Raw genomic sequence first — 16,412 nt, 5'->3', positions numbered from 1 at the left:
GGCACCGGGCGGGGCCGGAGGCCTGGGTCTCTGGCGTGTCCTCGGGACTGGTGTTGACACGAAGTGGGGGGCCGTTGGGAATCCGGGTGCACAGGGACTGTTTTCCTGGTGGCTGGCGAAGCAATGTCCTTCCCCCGGGTGAAGCAGCCCGTGCGTTCCGGAGCCGAGGTCTGGGCTGGCGCCTGTGGCACCCGCTGCCCCTGCCCGCCCCTTCCCCCGGTTTGGAAGGTTGCGACGACGGCGCGCCGCCCGGTGGGTGAATTGAATGGCCTGGGCGTTCCGGGAGCGGGAAGGCACCGCGAACGGCAGGGGACCCGCGCCTGCGGCTCTGGGGTCCGGCCCCCTGCCCTCCCAGGCTGGAGCCGGGCTCCTGGCGGGGCGGCGGCGAGGCGGAAGCGGTGGGATGCTGCTGCCCGGCGTGCAGTAGGGGCGGACCCCCAGGAGGAGGTCTCCGGCTGGGCTGCGGCGGAGGTGTAGGTGGGCGATAAAGGGGGAGCAGAGCGAGGGGAGGTTGGGGAGCATGGTGACCGTAGGGGGAAGGGAGGCAGCGGGGAAGCCAAAAAAGCCTGCAGCAGGCCGGGCGGGCGCGGTGGCTCCCGCCTGTAATCCCAGCACTGTGGGTGGGAGGCCGAGGCGGGTGGATCACCAGGTGAGGAGGTAGAGACCATCCCGGCTAACAGGGTGAAACCCCGTCTCTACCCAAAATAGAAAAAAAATCAGCCGGGCGTGGTGGCGGGCGCCTGCAGTCCCAGCTACTCGGGAGGCTGGGGCCGGAGAAGGGCGTGAACCCGGGAGGCGGAGCTTGCAGTGAGCCGAGATGGCGCCGCTGCACTCCAGCCTGGGCGACAGAGCGAGACTCCGTCTGGAAGAAGAGGAAAGAAAAAGCAAAAAGCCAAAGAAAAAGCCTACAGCACCCGGTATTCCCAGGCGGTCTCCCATCCAAGTACTAACCAGGCCCGACCCTGCTTAGCTTCCGAGATCAGACGAGATCGGGCGCGTTCAGGGTGGTATGGCCGTAGACGCCGAAACAGGCGCCTGGCTGCCCCAAGAGCCCGGCCCAGCCATGCCCGCCGGATTGCAGCCGTCACCGCCAGCCCGGGGCCGCGGGGCTCGGATCGGGGACCCCCGAGCCGCTCGCCCGCGGCCTTCCCCCGGCTCCCCAGCTCCCGAGCTTCCACCACATGGGGCCCGCTCGGAACAGGGAGTGCTCCGAGGCGTCAGGGCCCAGGGCCCACGATCCCGGGACCCCCTCCTGGTCCTCCGCCCTGCCGCGGAGGTGGCGTTTTGGGTCCCTCGCCGCTCAGGCGCTCCCGCGGGGCCCCCTCTTGCCCCACCCACGCGGAGCCGTCAGGGCTGGCCAAGGGCGACCAGCCGGCCGGGCCGCGCGGGGCCTTTCTCTCCCAACGCCCCCAGCACGGTCGCGTGTCCCGACCAAGGCCCGTCCGGCCGGTGGGCAAGAGGGCGCGGGGGCGGGTAGCGGGTCGGGGGGGTGGCCCCGCTTTGCCCCGGGCTGCCACTAGAGGCGGCGGCCTGATCCCGGGTGAGAGGGGCTGAGAGAAACCCAGACACACCCCGCCACCACCAGGAGCAAATCCACTCCCCCACGCACAGACACACCCGGGCGCGCTCGCACGCGCGGGCGCTCGCTCGCACACGCACGCACGCACGCGCGCGCGAACACGCACACACACACACACACACACACACAGACTCACCCACTCAGACGCACACACACACACACAGACACACACACACGTACACACACACACGCGGCTTGAAGGAGAGCAAGGACGAGATGGATGGAGAGATAGAAACCGAGGGAGGGAGAGAGACAGCGATCGAGAGAGACAGGGGAGGGGGAGAGGGAAGGAGACAGACAGAGAGGCTGAGAAAGAGACAGGGACAGAGAAAGAGAGAGAGACAGAGAGACAGAGGGAAGACGGCAGAAGTAGCGCGAGGTCCAGGGGGAAACCTAGAAGAGAGTGGCGGAGGGAGCTAGAGAGCGAGAGCGATAGAGCCTTCGAGAGGAAGCGCCCGGCTCCGGTAGGCAGCGCCCTTTTGAGCAGGCCGGGATAGGGTGGAGGGGGCTTGGGCTGCGCCAGAACACGGGGGCCAGGCGGTCCCTGTGAGAGGACCAACGGAGCGCTGAGACGGGCTTTTACTTGGCTGAATTGCTTGCTTTGGAGGTGGGTTTCGTAGGTTCCTTCCTTTCTTGGCACCACCCTGTGCTCTGGGTGCCTGGCGGCGGGCCCCGGGATTTGCAGAGTGCGCCCGCCCGCCCGTTTGGCGGGAGCCGTGGCACCGGGCGGGGCCGGAGGCCTGGGTCTCTGGCGTGTCCTCGGGACTGGTGTTGACACGAAGTGGGGGGCCGTTGGGAATCCGGGTGCACAGGGACAGTTTTCCTGGTGGCTGGCGAAGCAATGTCCTTCCCCCGGGTGAAGCAGCCCGTGCGTTCCGGAGCCGAGGTCTGGGCTGGCGCCTGTGGCACCCGCTGCCCCTGCCCGCCCCTTCCCCCGGTTTGGAAGGTTGCGACGACGGCGCGCCGCCCGGTGGGTGAATTGAATGGCCTGGGCGTTCCGGGAGCGGGAAGGCACCGCGAACGGCAGGGGACCCGCGCCTGCGGCTCTGGGGTCCGGCCCCCTGCCCTCCCAGGCTGGAGCCGGGCTCCTGGCGGGGCGGCGGCGAGGCGGAAGCGGTGGGATGCTGCTGCCCGGCGTGCAGTAGGGGCGGACCCCCAGGAGGAGGTCTCCGGCTGGGCTGCGGCGGAGGTGTAGGTGGGCGATAAAGGGGGAGCAGAGCGAGGGGAGGTTGGGGAGCATGGTGACCGTAGGGGGAAGGGAGGCAGCGGGGAAGCCAAAAAAGCCTGCAGCAGGCCGGGCGGGCGCGGTGGCTCCCGCCTGTAATCCCAGCACTGTGGGTGGGAGGCCGAGGCGGGTGGATCACCAGGTGAGGAGGTAGAGACCATCCCGGCTAACAGGGTGAAACCCCGTCTCTACCCAAAATAGAAAAAAAATCAGCCGGGCGTGGTGGCGGGCGCCTGCAGTCCCAGCTACTCGGGAGGCTGGGGCCGGAGAAGGGCGTGAACCCGGGAGGCGGAGCTTGCAGTGAGCCGAGATGGCGCCGCTGCACTCCAGCCTGGGCGACAGAGCGAGACTCCGTCTGGAAGAAGAGGAAAGAAAAAGCAAAAAGCCAAAGAAAAAGCCTACAGCACCCGGTATTCCCAGGCGGTCTCCCATCCAAGTACTAACCAGGCCCGACCCTGCTTAGCTTCCGAGATCAGACGAGATCGGGCGCGTTCAGGGTGGTATGGCCGTAGACGCCGAGACAGGCGCCTGGCTGCCCCAAGAGCCCGGCCCAGCCATGCCCGCCGGATTGCAGCCGTCACCGCCAGCCCGGGGCCGCGGGGCTCGGATCGGGGACCCCCGAGCCGCTCGCCCGCGGCCTTCCCCCGGCTCCCCAGCTCCCGAGCTTCCACCACATGGGGCCCGCTCGGAACAGGGAGTGCTCCGAGGCGTCAGGGCCCAGGGCCCACGATCCCGGGACCCCCTCCTGGTCCTCCGCCCTGCCGCGGAGGTGGCGTTTTGCGTCCCTCGCCGCTCAGGCGCTCCCGCGAGGCCCCCTCTTGCCCCACCCACCCGGAGCCGTCAGGGCTGGCCAAGGGCGACCAGCCGGCCGGGCCGCGCGGGGCCTTTCTCTCCCAACGCCCCCAGCACGGTCGCGTGTCCCGACCAAGGCCGGTCCGGCCGGTGGGCAAGAGGGCGCGGGGGCGGGTAGCGGGTCGGGGGGGTGGCCCCGCTTTGCCCCGGGCTGCCACTAGAGGCGGCGGCCTGATCCCGGGTGAGAGGGGCTGAGAGAAACCCAGACACACCCCGCCACCACCAGGAGCAAATCCACTCCCCCACACACAGACACACCCGGGCGCGCTCGCACGCGCCGGCGCTCGCTCGCACACGCACGCACGCGCGCACACACACACACACACACAGACTCACCCACTCAGACACACACACACACACACACACACACAGACTCACCCACTGAGACACACACACACACACACACACAGACACACACACGTACACACACACACGCGGCTTGAAGGAGAGCAAGGACGAGATGGATGGAGAGATAGAAACCGAGGGAGGGAGAGAGACAGCGATCGAGAGAGACAGGGGAGGGGGAGAGGGAAGGAGACAGACAGAGAGGCTGAGAAAGAGACAGGGACAGAGAAAGAGAGAGAGACAGAGAGACAGAGGGAAGACGACAGAAGTAGCGCGAGGTCCAGGGGGAAACCTAGAAGAGAGAGGCGGAGGGAGCTAGAGAGCGAGAGCGATAGAGCCTTCGAGAGGAAGCGCCCGTCTCCGGCAGGCAGCGCCCTTTTGAGCAGGCCGGGATAGGGTGGAGGGGGCTTGGGCTGCGCCAGAACACGGGGGCCAGGCGGTCCCTGTGAGAGGACCAACGGAGCGCTGAGACGGGCTTTTACTTGGCTGAATTGCTTGCTTTGGAGGTGGGTTTCGTAGGTTCCTTCCTTTCTTGGCACCACCCTGTGCTCTGGGTGCCTTGCGGCGGGCCCCGGGATTTGCAGAGTGCGCCCGCCCGCCCGTTTGGCGGGAGCCGTGGCACCGGGCGGGGCCGGAGGCCTGGGTCTCTGGCGTGTCCTCGGGACTGGTGTTGACACGAAGTGGGGGGCCGTTGGGAATCCGGGTGCACAGGGACTGTTTTCCTGGTGGCTGGCGAAGCAATGTCCTTCCCCCGGGTGAAGCAGCCCGTGCGTTCCGGAGCCGAGGTCTGGGCTGGCGCCTGTGGCACCCGCTGCCCCTGCCCGCCCCTTCCCCCGGTTTGGAAGGTTGCGACGACGGCGCGCCGCCCGGTGGGTGAATTGAATGGCCTGGGCGTTCCGGGAGCGGGAAGGCACCGCGAACGGCAGGGGACCCGCGCCTGCGGCTCTGGGGTCCGGCCCCCTGCCCTCCCAGGCTGGAGCCGGGCTCCTGGCGGGGCGGCGGCGAGGCGGAAGCGGTGGGATGCTGCTGCCCGGCGTGCAGTAGGGGCGGACCCCCAGGAGGAGGTCTCCGGCTGGGCTGCGGCGGAGGTGTAGGTGGGCGATAAAGGGGGAGCAGAGCGAGGGGAGGTTGGGGAGCATGGTGACCGTAGGGGGAAGGGAGGCAGCGGGGAAGCCAAAAAAGCCTGCAGCAGGCCGGGCGGGCGCGGTGGCTCCCGCCTGTAATCCCAGCACTGTGGGTGGGAGGCCGAGGCGGGTGGATCACCAGGTGAGGAGGTAGAGACCATCCCGGCTAACAGGGTGAAACCCCGTCTCTACCCAAAATAGAAAAAAAATCAGCCGGGCGTGGTGGCGGGCGCCTGCAGTCCCAGCTACTCGGGAGGCTGGGGCCGGAGAAGGGCGTGAACCCGGGAGGCGGAGCTTGCAGTGAGCCGAGATGGCGCCGCTGCACTCCAGCCTGGGCGACAGAGCGAGACTCCGTCTGGAAGAAGAGGAAAGAAAAAGCAAAAAGCCAAAGAAAAAGCCTACAGCACCCGGTATTCCCAGGCGGTCTCCCATCCAAGTACTAACCAGGCCCGACCCTGCTTAGCTTCCGAGATCAGACGAGATCGGGCGCGTTCAGGGTGGTATGGCCGTAGACGCCGAAACAGGCGCCTGGCTGCCCCAAGAGCCCGGCCCAGCCATGCCCGCCGGATTGCAGCCGTCACCGCCAGCCCGGGGCCGCGGGGCTCGGATCGGGGACCCCCGAGCCGCTCGCCCGCGGCCTTCCCCCGGCTCCCCAGCTCCCGAGCTTCCACCACATGGGGCCCGCTCGGAACAGGGAGTGCTCCGAGGCGTCAGGGCCCAGGGCCCACGATCCCGGGACCCCCTCCTGGTCCTCCGCCCTGCCGCGGAGGTGGCGTTTTGGGTCCCTCGCCGCTCAGGCGCTCCCGCGGGGCCCCCTCTTGCCCCACCCACGCGGAGCCGTCAGGGCTGGCCAAGGGCGACCAGCCGGCCGGGCCGCGCGGGGCCTTTCTCTCCCAACGCCCCCAGCACGGTCGCGTGTCCCGACCAAGGCCCGTCCGGCCGGTGGGCAAGAGGGCGCGGGGGCGGGTAGCGGGTCGGGGGGGTGGCCCCGCTTTGCCCCGGGCTGCCACTAGAGGCGGCGGCCTGATCCCGGGTGAGAGGGGCTGAGAGAAACCCAGACACACCCCGCCACCACCAGGAGCAAATCCACTCCCCCACGCACAGACACACCCGGGCGCGCTCGCACGCGCGGGCGCTCGCTCGCACACGCACGCACGCACGCGCGCGCGAACACGCACACACACACACACACACACACACAGACTCACCCACTCAGACGCACACACACACACACAGACACACACACACGTACACACACACACGCGGCTTGAAGGAGAGCAAGGACGAGATGGATGGAGAGATAGAAACCGAGGGAGGGAGAGAGACAGCGATCGAGAGAGACAGGGGAGGGGGAGAGGGAAGGAGACAGACAGAGAGGCTGAGAAAGAGACAGGGACAGAGAAAGAGAGAGAGACAGAGAGACAGAGGGAAGACGGCAGAAGTAGCGCGAGGTCCAGGGGGAAACCTAGAAGAGAGTGGCGGAGGGAGCTAGAGAGCGAGAGCGATAGAGCCTTCGAGAGGAAGCGCCCGGCTCCGGTAGGCAGCGCCCTTTTGAGCAGGCCGGGATAGGGTGGAGGGGGCTTGGGCTGCGCCAGAACACGGGGGCCAGGCGGTCCCTGTGAGAGGACCAACGGAGCGCTGAGACGGGCTTTTACTTGGCTGAATTGCTTGCTTTGGAGGTGGGTTTCGTAGGTTCCTTCCTTTCTTGGCACCACCCTGTGCTCTGGGTGCCTGGCGGCGGGCCCCGGGATTTGCAGAGTGCGCCCGCCCGCCCGTTTGGCGGGAGCCGTGGCACCGGGCGGGGCCGGAGGCCTGGGTCTCTGGCGTGTCCTCGGGACTGGTGTTGACACGAAGTGGGGGGCCGTTGGGAATCCGGGTGCACAGGGACAGTTTTCCTGGTGGCTGGCGAAGCAATGTCCTTCCCCCGGGTGAAGCAGCCCGTGCGTTCCGGAGCCGAGGTCTGGGCTGGCGCCTGTGGCACCCGCTGCCCCTGCCCGCCCCTTCCCCCGGTTTGGAAGGTTGCGACGACGGCGCGCCGCCCGGTGGGTGAATTGAATGGCCTGGGCGTTCCGGGAGCGGGAAGGCACCGCGAACGGCAGGGGACCCGCGCCTGCGGCTCTGGGGTCCGGCCCCCTGCCCTCCCAGGCTGGAGCCGGGCTCCTGGCGGGGCGGCGGCGAGGCGGAAGCGGTGGGATGCTGCTGCCCGGCGTGCAGTAGGGGCGGACCCCCAGGAGGAGGTCTCCGGCTGGGCTGCGGCGGAGGTGTAGGTGGGCGATAAAGGGGGAGCAGAGCGAGGGGAGGTTGGGGAGCATGGTGACCGTAGGGGGAAGGGAGGCAGCGGGGAAGCCAAAAAAGCCTGCAGCAGGCCGGGCGGGCGCGGTGGCTCCCGCCTGTAATCCCAGCACTGTGGGTGGGAGGCCGAGGCGGGTGGATCACCAGGTGAGGAGGTAGAGACCATCCCGGCTAACAGGGTGAAACCCCGTCTCTACCCAAAATAGAAAAAAAATCAGCCGGGCGTGGTGGCGGGCGCCTGCAGTCCCAGCTACTCGGGAGGCTGGGGCCGGAGAAGGGCGTGAACCCGGGAGGCGGAGCTTGCAGTGAGCCGAGATGGCGCCGCTGCACTCCAGCCTGGGCGACAGAGCGAGACTCCGTCTGGAAGAAGAGGAAAGAAAAAGCAAAAAGCCAAAGAAAAAGCCTACAGCACCCGGTATTCCCAGGCGGTCTCCCATCCAAGTACTAACCAGGCCCGACCCTGCTTAGCTTCCGAGATCAGACGAGATCGGGCGCGTTCAGGGTGGTATGGCCGTAGACGCCGAGACAGGCGCCTGGCTGCCCCAAGAGCCCGGCCCAGCCATGCCCGCCGGATTGCAGCCGTCACCGCCAGCCCGGGGCCGCGGGGCTCGGATCGGGGACCCCCGAGCCGCTCGCCCGCGGCCTTCCCCCGGCTCCCCAGCTCCCGAGCTTCCACCACATGGGGCCCGCTCGGAACAGGGAGTGCTCCGAGGCGTCAGGGCCCAGGGCCCACGATCCCGGGACCCCCTCCTGGTCCTCCGCCCTGCCGCGGAGGTGGCGTTTTGCGTCCCTCGCCGCTCAGGCGCTCCCGCGAGGCCCCCTCTTGCCCCACCCACCCGGAGCCGTCAGGGCTGGCCAAGGGCGACCAGCCGGCCGGGCCGCGCGGGGCCTTTCTCTCCCAACGCCCCCAGCACGGTCGCGTGTCCCGACCAAGGCCGGTCCGGCCGGTGGGCAAGAGGGCGCGGGGGCGGGTAGCGGGTCGGGGGGGTGGCCCCGCTTTGCCCCGGGCTGCCACTAGAGGCGGCGGCCTGATCCCGGGTGAGAGGGGCTGAGAGAAACCCAGACACACCCCGCCACCACCAGGAGCAAATCCACTCCCCCACACACAGACACACCCGGGCGCGCTCGCACGCGCCGGCGCTCGCTCGCACACGCACGCACGCGCGCACACACACACACACACACAGACTCACCCACTCAGACACACACACACACACACACACACACAGACTCACCCACTGAGACACACACACACACACACACACAGACACACACACGTACACACACACACGCGGCTTGAAGGAGAGCAAGGACGAGATGGATGGAGAGATAGAAACCGAGGGAGGGAGAGAGACAGCGATCGAGAGAGACAGGGGAGGGGGAGAGGGAAGGAGACAGACAGAGAGGCTGAGAAAGAGACAGGGACAGAGAAAGAGAGAGAGACAGAGAGACAGAGGGAAGACGACAGAAGTAGCGCGAGGTCCAGGGGGAAACCTAGAAGAGAGAGGCGGAGGGAGCTAGAGAGCGAGAGCGATAGAGCCTTCGAGAGGAAGCGCCCGTTTCCGGTAGGCAGCGCCCTTTTGAGCAGGCCGGGATAGGGTGGAGGGGGCTTGGGCTGCGCCAGAACACGGGGGCCAGGCGGTCCCTGTGAGAGGACCAACGGAGCGCTGAGACGGGCTTTTACTTGGCTGAATTGCTTGCTTTGGAGGTGGGTTTCGTAGGTTCCTTCCTTTCTTGGCACCACCCTGTGCTCTGGGTGCCTTGCGGCGGGCCCCGGGATTTGCAGAGTGCGCCCGCCCGCCCGTTTGGCGGGAGCCGTGGCACCGGGCGGGGCCGGAGGCCTGGGTCTCTGGCGTGTCCTCGGGACTGGTGTTGACACGAAGTGGGGGGCCGTTGGGAATCCGGGTGCACAGGGACTGTTTTCCTGGTGGCTGGCGAAGCAATGTCCTTCCCCCGGGTGAAGCAGCCCGTGCGTTCCGGAGCCGAGGTCTGGGCTGGCGCCTGTGGCACCCGCTGCCCCTGCCCGCCCCTTCCCCCGGTTTGGAAGGTTGCGACGACGGCGCGCCGCCCGGTGGGTGAATTGAATGGCCTGGGCGTTCCGGGAGCGGGAAGGCACCGCGAACGGCAGGGGACCCGCGCCTGCGGCTCTGGGGTCCGGCCCCCTGCCCTCCCAGGCTGGAGCCGGGCTCCTGGCGGGGCGGCGGCGAGGCGGAAGCGGTGGGATGCTGCTGCCCGGCGTGCAGTAGGGGCGGACCCCCAGGAGGAGGTCTCCGGCTGGGCTGCGGCGGAGGTGTAGGTGGGCGATAAAGGGGGAGCAGAGCGAGGGGAGGTTGGGGAGCATGGTGACCGTAGGGGGAAGGGAGGCAGCGGGGAAGCCAAAAAAGCCTGCAGCAGGCCGGGCGGGCGCGGTGGCTCCCGCCTGTAATCCCAGCACTGTGGGTGGGAGGCCGAGGCGGGTGGATCACCAGGTGAGGAGGTAGAGACCATCCCGGCTAACAGGGTGAAACCCCGTCTCTACCCAAAATAGAAAAAAAATCAGCCGGGCGTGGTGGCGGGCGCCTGCAGTCCCAGCAGCTACTCGGGAGGCTGGGGCCGGAGAAGGGCGTGAACCCGGGAGGCGGAGCTTGCAGTGAGCCGAGATGGCGCCGCTGCACTCCAGCCTGGGCGACAGAGCGAGACTCCGTCTGGAAGAAGAGGAAAGAAAAAGCAAAAAGCCAAAGAAAAAGCCTACAGCACCCGGTATTCCCAGGCGGTCTCCCATCCAAGTACTAACCAGGCCCGACCCTGCTTAGCTTCCGAGATCAGACGAGATCGGGCGCGTTCAGGGTGGTATGGCCGTAGACGCCGAGACAGGCGCCTGGCTGCCCCAAGAGCCCGGCCCAGCCATGCCCGCCGGATTGCAGCCGTCACCGCCAGCCCGGGGCCGCGGGGCTCGGATCGGGGACCCCCGAGCCGCTCGCCCGCGGCCTTCCCCCGGCTCCCCAGCTCCCGAGCTTCCACCACATGGGGCCCGCTCGGAACAGGGAGTGCTCCGAGGCGTCAGGGCCCAGGGCCCACGATCCCGGGACCCCCTCCTGGTCCTCCGCCCTGCCGCGGAGGTGGCGTTTTGGGTCCCTCGCCGCTCAGGCGCTCCCGCGAGGCCCCCTCTTGCCCCACCCACCCGGAGCCGTCAGGGCTGGCCAAGGGCGACCAGCCGGCCGGGCCGCGCGGGGCCTTTCTCTCCCAACGCCCCCAGCACGGTCGCGTGTCCCGACCAAGGCCCGTCCGGCCGGTGGGCAAGAGGGCGCGGGGGCGGGTAGCGGGTCGGGGGGGTGGCCCCGCTTTGCCCCGGGCTGCCACTAGAGGCGGCGGCCTGATCCCGGGTGAGAGGGGCTGAGAGAAACCCAGACACACCCCGCCACCACCAGGAGCAAATCCACTCCCCCACACACAGACACACCCGGGCGCGCTCGCACGCGCGGGCGCTCGCTCGCACACGCACGCACGCACGCGCGCGCGAACACGCACACACACACACACACACACACACAGACTCACCCACTCAGACGCACACACACACACACAGACACACACACACGTACACACACACACGCGGCTTGAAGGAGAGCAAGGACGAGATGGATGGAGAGATAGAAACCGAGGGAGGGAGAGAGACAGCGATCGAGAGAGACAGGGGAGGGGGAGAGGGAAGGAGACAGACAGAGAGGCTGAGAAAGAGACAGGGACAGAGAAAGAGAGAGAGACAGAGAGACAGAGGGAAGACGGCAGAAGTAGCGCGAGGTCCAGGGGGAAACCTAGAAGAGAGTGGCGGAGGGAGCTAGAGAGCGAGAGCGATAGAGCCTTCGAGAGGAAGCGCCCGGCTCCGGTAGGCAGCGCCCTTTTGAGCAGGCCGGGATAGGGTGGAGGGGGCTTGGGCTGCGCCAGAACACGGGGGCCAGGCGGTCCCTGTGAGAGGACCAACGGAGCGCTGAGACGGGCTTTTACTTGGCTGAATTGCTTGCTTTGGAGGTGGGTTTCGTAGGTTCCTTCCTTTCTTGGCACCACCCTGTGCTCTGGGTGCCTGGCGGCGGGCCCCGGGATTTGCAGAGTGCGCCCGCCCGCCCGTTTGGCGGGAGCCGTGGCACCGGGCGGGGCCGGAGGCCTGGGTCTCTGGCGTGTCCTCGGGACTGGTGTTGACACGAAGTGGGGGGCCGTTGGGAATCCGGGTGCACAGGGACAGTTTTCCTGGTGGCTGGCGAAGCAATGTCCTTCCCCCGGGTGAAGCAGCCCGTGCGTTCCGGAGCCGAGGTCTGGGCTGGCGCCTGTGGCACCCGCTGCCCCTGCCCGCCCCTTCCCCCGGTTTGGAAGGTTGCGACGACGGCGCGCCGCCCGGTGGGTGAATTGAATGGCCTGGGCGTTCCGGGAGCGGGAAGGCACCGCGAACGGCAGGGGACCCGCGCCTGCGGCTCTGGGGTCCGGCCCCCTGCCCTCCCAGGCTGGAGCCGGGCTCCTGGCGGGGCGGCGGCGAGGCGGAAGCGGTGGGATGCTGCTGCCCGGCGTGCAGTAGGGGCGGACCCCCAGGAGGAGGTCTCCGGCTGGGCTGCGGCGGAGGTGTAGGTGGGCGATAAAGGGGGAGCAGAGCGAGGGGAGGTTGGGGAGCATGGTGACCGTAGGGGGAAGGGAGGCAGCGGGGAAGCCAAAAAAGCCTGCAGCAGGCCGGGCGGGCGCGGTGGCTCCCGCCTGTAATCCCAGCACTGTGGGTGGGAGGCCGAGGCGGGTGGATCACCAGGTGAGGAGGTAGAGACCATCCCGGCTAACAGGGTGAAACCCCGTCTCTACCCAAAATAGAAAAAAAATCAGCCGGGCGTGGTGGCGGGCGCCTGCAGTCCCAGGTACTCGGGAGGCTGGGGCCGGAGAAGGGCGTGAACCCGGGAGGCGGAGCTTGCAGTGAGCCGAGATGGCGCCGCTGCACTCCAGCCTGGGCGACAGAGCGAGACTCCGTCTGGAAGAAGAGGAAAGAAAAAGCAAAAAGCCAAAGAAAAAGCCTACAGCACCCGGTATTCCCAGGCGGTCTCCCATCCAAGTACTAACCAGGCCCGACCCTGCTTAGCTTCCGAGATCAGACGAGATCGGGCGCGTTCAGGGTGGTATGGCCGTAGACGCCGAGACAGGCGCCTGGCTGCCCCAAGAGCCCGGCCCAGCCATGCCCGCCGGATTGCAGCCGTCACCGCCAGCCCGGGGCCGCGGGGCTCGGATCGGGGACCCCCGAGCCGCTCGCCCGCGGCCTTCCCCCGGCTCCCCAGCTCCCGAGCTTCCACCACATGGGGCCCGCTCGGAACAGGGAGTGCTCCGAGGCGTCAGGGCCCAGGGCCCACGATCCCGGGACCCCCTCCTGGTCCTCCGCCCTGCCGCGGAGGTGGCGTTTTGCGTCCCTCGCCGCTCAGGCGCTCCCGCGAGGCCCCCTCTTGCCCCACCCACCCGGAGCCGTCAGGGCTGGCCAAGGGCGACCAGCCGGCCGGGCCGCGCGGGGCCTTTCTCTCCCAACGCCCCCAGCACGGTCGCGTGTCCCGACCAAGGCCGGTCCGGCCGGTGGGCAAGAGGGCGCGGGGGCGGGTAGCGGGTCGGGGGGGTGGCCCCGCTTTGCCCCGGGCTGCCACTAGAGGCGGCGGCCTGATCCCGGGTGAGAGGGGCTGAGAGAAACCCAGACACACCCCGCCACCACCAGGAGCAAATCCACTCCCCCACACACAGACACACCCGGGCGCGCTCGCACGCGCCGGCGCTCGCTCGCACACGCACGCACGCGCGCACACACACACACACACACAGACTCACCCACTCAGACACACACACACACACACACACACACAGACTCACCCACTGAGACACACACACACACACACACACAGACACACACACGTACACACACACACGCGGCTTGAAGGAGAGCAAGGACGAGATGGATGGAGAGATAGAAACCGAGGGAGGGAGAGAGACAGCGATCGAGAGAGACAGGGGAGGGGGAGAGGGAAGGAGACAGACAGAGAGGCTGAGAAAGAGACAGGGACAGAGAAAGAGAGAGAGACAGAGAGACAGAGGGAAGACGACAGAAGTAGCGCGAGGTCCAGGGGGAAACCTAGAAGAGAGAGGCGGAGGGAGCTAGAGAGCGAGAGCGATAGAGCCTTCGAGAGGAAGCGCCCGTTTCCGGTAGGCAGCGCCCTTTTGAGCAGGCCGGGATAGGGTGGAGGGGGCTTGGGCTGCGCCAGAACACGGGGGCCAGGCGGTCCCTGTGAGAGGACCAACGGAGCGCTGAGACGGGCTTTTACTTGGCTGAATTGCTTGCTTTGGAGGTGGGTTTCGTAGGTTCCTTCCTTTCTTGGCACCACCCTGTGCTCTGGGTGCCTTGCGGCGGGCCCCGGGATTTGCAGAGTGCGCCCGCCCGCCCGTTTGGCGGGAGCCGTGGCACCGGGCGGGGCCGGAGGCCTGGGTCTCTGGCGTGTCCTCGGGACTGGTGTTGACACGAAGTGGGGGGCCGTTGGGAATCCGGGTGCACAGGGACTGTTTTCCTGGTGGCTGGCGAAGCAATGTCCTTCCCCCGGGTGAAGCAGCCCGTGCGTTCCGGAGCCGAGGTCTGGGCTGGCGCCTGTGGCACCCGCTGCCCCTGCCCGCCCCTTCCCCCGGTTTGGAAGGTTGCGACGACGGCGCGCCGCCCGGTGGGTGAATTGAATGGCCTGGGCGTTCCGGGAGCGGGAAGGCACCGCGAACGGCAGGGGACCCGCGCCTGCGGCTCTGGGGTCCGGCCCCCTGCCCTCCCAGGCTGGAGCCGGGCTCCTGGCGGGGCGGCGGCGAGGCGGAAGCGGTGGGATGCTGCTGCCCGGCGTGCAGTAGGGGCGGACCCCCAGGAGGAGGTCTCCGGCTGGGCTGCGGCGGAGGTGTAGGTGGGCGATAAAGGGGGAGCAGAGCGAGGGGAGGTTGGGGAGCATGGTGACCGTAGGGGGAAGGGAGGCAGCGGGGAAGCCAAAAAAGCCTGCAGCAGGCCGGGCGGGCGCGGTGGCTCCCGCCTGTAATCCCAGCACTGTGGGTGGGAGGCCGAGGCGGGTGGATCACCAGGTGAGGAGGTAGAGACCATCCCGGCTAACAGGGTGAAACCCCGTCTCTACCCAAAATAGAAAAAAAATCAGCCGGGCGTGGTGGCGGGCGCCTGCAGTCCCAGCAGCTACTCGGGAGGCTGGGGCCGGAGAAGGGCGTGAACCCGGGAGGCGGAGCTTGCAGTGAGCCGAGATGGCGCCGCTGCACTCCAGCCTGGGCGACAGAGCGAGACTCCGTCTGGAAGAAGAGGAAAGAAAAAGCAAAAAGCCAAAGAAAAAGCCTACAGCACCCGGTATTCCCAGGCGGTCTCCCATCCAAGTACTAACCAGGCCCGACCCTGCTTAGCTTCCGAGATCAGACGAGATCGGGCGCGTTCAGGGTGGTATGGCCGTAGACGCCGAGACAGGCGCCTGGCTGCCCCAAGAGCCCGGCCCAGCCATGCCCGCCGGATTGCAGCCGTCACCGCCAGCCCGGGGCCGCGGGGCTCGGATCGGGGACCCCCGAGCCGCTCGCCCGCGGCCTTCCCCCGGCTCCCCAGCTCCCGAGCTTCCACCACATGGGGCCCGCTCGGAACAGGGAGTGCTCCGAGGCGTCAGGGCCCAGGGCCCACGATCCCGGGACCCCCTCCTGGTCCTCCGCCCTGCCGCGGAGGTGGCGTTTTGGGTCCCTCGCCGCTCAGGCGCTCCCGCGAGGCCCCCTCTTGCCCCACCCACCCGGAGCCGTCAGGGCTGGCCAAGGGCGACCAGCCGGCCGGGCCGCGCGGGGCCTTTCTCTCCCAACGCCCCCAGCACGGTCGCGTGTCCCGACCAAGGCCCGTCCGGCCGGTGGGCAAGAGGGCGCGGGGGCGGGTAGCGGGTCGGGGGGGTGGCCCCGCTTTGCCCCGGGCTGCCACTAGAGGCGGCGGCCTGATCCCGGGTGAGAGGGGCTGAGAGAAACCCAGACACACCCCGCCACCACCAGGAGCAAATCCACTCCCCCACACACAGACACACCCGGGCGCGCTCGCACGCGCGGGCGCTCGCTCGCACACGCACGCACGCACGCGCGCGCGAACACGCACACACACACACACACACACACACAGACTCACCCACTCAGACGCACACACACACACACAGACACACACACACGTACACACACACACGCGGCTTGAAGGAGAGCAAGGACGAGATGGATGGAGAGATAGAAACCGAGGGAGGGAGAGAGACAGCGATCGAGAGAGACAGGGGAGGGGGAGAGGGAAGGAGACAGACAGAGAGGCTGAGAAAGAGACAGGGACAGAGAAAGAGAGAGAGACAGAGAGACAGAGGGAAGACGACAGAAGTAGCGCGAGGTCCAGGGGGAAACCTAGAAGAGAGTGGCGGAGGGAGCTAGAGAGCGAGAGCGATAGAGCCTTCGAGAGGAAGCGCCCGGCTCCGCTAGGCAGCGCCCTTTTGAGCAGGCCGGGATAGGGTGGAGGGGGCTTGGGCTGCGCCAGAACACGGGGGCCAGGCGGTCCCTGTGAGAGGACCAACGGAGCGCTGAGACGGGCTTTTACTTGGCTGAATTGCTTGCTTTGGAGGTGGGTTTCGTAGGTTCCTTCCTTTCTTGGCACCACCCTGTGCTCTGGGTGCCTGGCGGCGGGCCCCGGGATTTGCAGAGTGCGCCCGCCCGCCCGTTTGGCGGGAGCCGTGGCACCGGGCGGGGCCGGAGGCCTGGGTCTCTGGCGTGTCCTCGGGACTGGTGTTGACACGAAGTGGGGGGCCGTTGGGAATCCGGGTGCACAGGGACAGTTTTCCTGGTGGCTGGCGAAGCAATGTCCTTCCCCCGGGTGAAGCAGCCCGTGCGTTCCGGAGCCGAGGTCTGGGCTGGCGCCTGTGGCACCCGCTGACCCTGCCCGCCCCTTCCCCCGGTTTGGAAGGTTGCGACGACGGCGCGCCGCCCGGTG

General features: G+C 68.1%; 7 non-coding genes across 7 annotated transcripts; all 7 read right to left on the bottom strand.

Moving 5' to 3' along the window:
• Window positions 1–902: 902 nt before the first annotated feature.
• Window positions 903–1,021, bottom strand: LOC129052617 (5S ribosomal RNA). The gene has a single exon (XR_008517692.1). It is a non-coding gene; the product is annotated as a 5S ribosomal RNA (ribosomal RNA).
• Window positions 1,022–3,199: 2,178 nt separating this feature from the next.
• Window positions 3,200–3,318, bottom strand: LOC129052601 (5S ribosomal RNA). Its single transcript, XR_008517675.1, has one exon. It is a non-coding gene; the product is annotated as a 5S ribosomal RNA (ribosomal RNA).
• Window positions 3,319–5,520: 2,202 nt separating this feature from the next.
• Window positions 5,521–5,639, bottom strand: LOC129052579 (5S ribosomal RNA). Its single transcript, XR_008517645.1, has one exon. It is a non-coding gene; the product is annotated as a 5S ribosomal RNA (ribosomal RNA).
• A 2,178-nt stretch (window positions 5,640–7,817) lies between these two features.
• On the bottom strand, window positions 7,818–7,936 carry LOC129052563 (5S ribosomal RNA). The gene has a single exon (XR_008517622.1). It is a non-coding gene; the product is annotated as a 5S ribosomal RNA (ribosomal RNA).
• Window positions 7,937–10,141: 2,205 nt separating this feature from the next.
• Window positions 10,142–10,260, bottom strand: LOC129052539 (5S ribosomal RNA). The gene has a single exon (XR_008517597.1). It is a non-coding gene; the product is annotated as a 5S ribosomal RNA (ribosomal RNA).
• A 2,178-nt stretch (window positions 10,261–12,438) lies between these two features.
• On the bottom strand, window positions 12,439–12,557 carry LOC129052514 (5S ribosomal RNA). Its single transcript, XR_008517571.1, has one exon. It is a non-coding gene; the product is annotated as a 5S ribosomal RNA (ribosomal RNA).
• Window positions 12,558–14,762: 2,205 nt separating this feature from the next.
• LOC129052486 (5S ribosomal RNA) lies at window positions 14,763–14,881 on the bottom strand. The gene has a single exon (XR_008517542.1). It is a non-coding gene; the product is annotated as a 5S ribosomal RNA (ribosomal RNA).
• Between the last annotated feature and the right edge of the window lie 1,531 nt (window positions 14,882–16,412).

Source organism: Pongo abelii, chromosome 1 (assembly GCF_028885655.2).
Source record: "Pongo abelii isolate AG06213 chromosome 1, NHGRI_mPonAbe1-v2.0_pri, whole genome shotgun sequence".
Classification (NCBI taxonomy): domain Eukaryota; kingdom Metazoa; phylum Chordata; class Mammalia; order Primates; family Hominidae; genus Pongo; species Pongo abelii.
This window is presented reverse-complemented; position numbering and strand designations above follow the sequence as displayed.